Here is a 1,100-nt window from a genome sequence, read left to right as displayed (position 1 = left end):
CTACCATGTTTGTTGAAGAAGGGTTATCAACACAAGAAAGCCCCTCAATGAGACGGATTGACACAGTGACTGCAAGAATGTGTTCAACATGGCAATGATGATGAGGATGGATCAGGACACTCTATAGGGTTACTGTGAGTGGGAACATACTCAAAGACACCTTACAACAACAATAATTTCTAGACATTTATTAACTTTTTTACCCCAACTAATTGATCATTGTTATCTTTATTCTTACTATATCTTTTCTTCCTAACATATTCACTGTCTTTTCAAAATTTCTTGAACACTGACTCTTTAAAAATAGATTGTATTTTTATATACAATCTATTTTTATATTTTATATAATTAATAATCTCTAAAAATAGATTATCAATTATATAACCAAATGTTATGAAGTCCAAACTGCAAAGCCCGAACATATTAAGCCTAGAATGGAACTCTTGATTTTCACCACTCCTATCCAATTTCTTCTCTGTGTTCTTTATAATAAAAGATATATTTTATATTAGTTGAAACTTTACTATATAACATAAATGCATTTATGCTAGATATTAGAATAAACACATTTTATGACATATTTTTCTACCCTCCAACTTTATGTTTACCCATTATATCCTTGTGTTCAGTATAAAATGCCAACTTAGGATACATATTCTACGCCACTGGGTTTTAGTTTGTGGTTTCCAAAATTTTAGTGTGAGAGTTATCATTTCTTCATATCACCAATTTTTGCTACTTCTGAATGCCGTAATGTTCACTGCTACTTTAAAAAATCTTGTCAGTGACTCACACTATACTAGTTTCAAGCATCCTAAAAATGATGTTACATTAATATGTATATTAGAACTCACATTAAAAAATTTTGCACAACTAAGGAAATTCTTTCATAAGAAATAAATATGATCCAAGTCTCAAAAGGGGAAATGTAACCAAAATGATAGATTGTACCATACTCACCCTTTTAGCAGCTAGTCATAGCTTCCTTTTGTAGGATCAGCACTGGACTGTGAACCACAAGGTTGGCACTAGCTGCTTCTTAGAAACCTTGTATAGGTTTACCAAGGAGGGGCTGGTGAGTTTGAACCACCGAACTCGCT

This window comes from Chrysochloris asiatica, unplaced genomic scaffold (assembly GCF_000296735.1).
Source record: "Chrysochloris asiatica unplaced genomic scaffold, ChrAsi1.0 scaffold00033, whole genome shotgun sequence".
Classification (NCBI taxonomy): Eukaryota; Metazoa; Chordata; class Mammalia; order Afrosoricida; family Chrysochloridae; genus Chrysochloris; species Chrysochloris asiatica.
The sequence above is the reverse complement of the archived record's forward strand: the minus strand, read 5'-3'. Positions refer to the sequence as shown.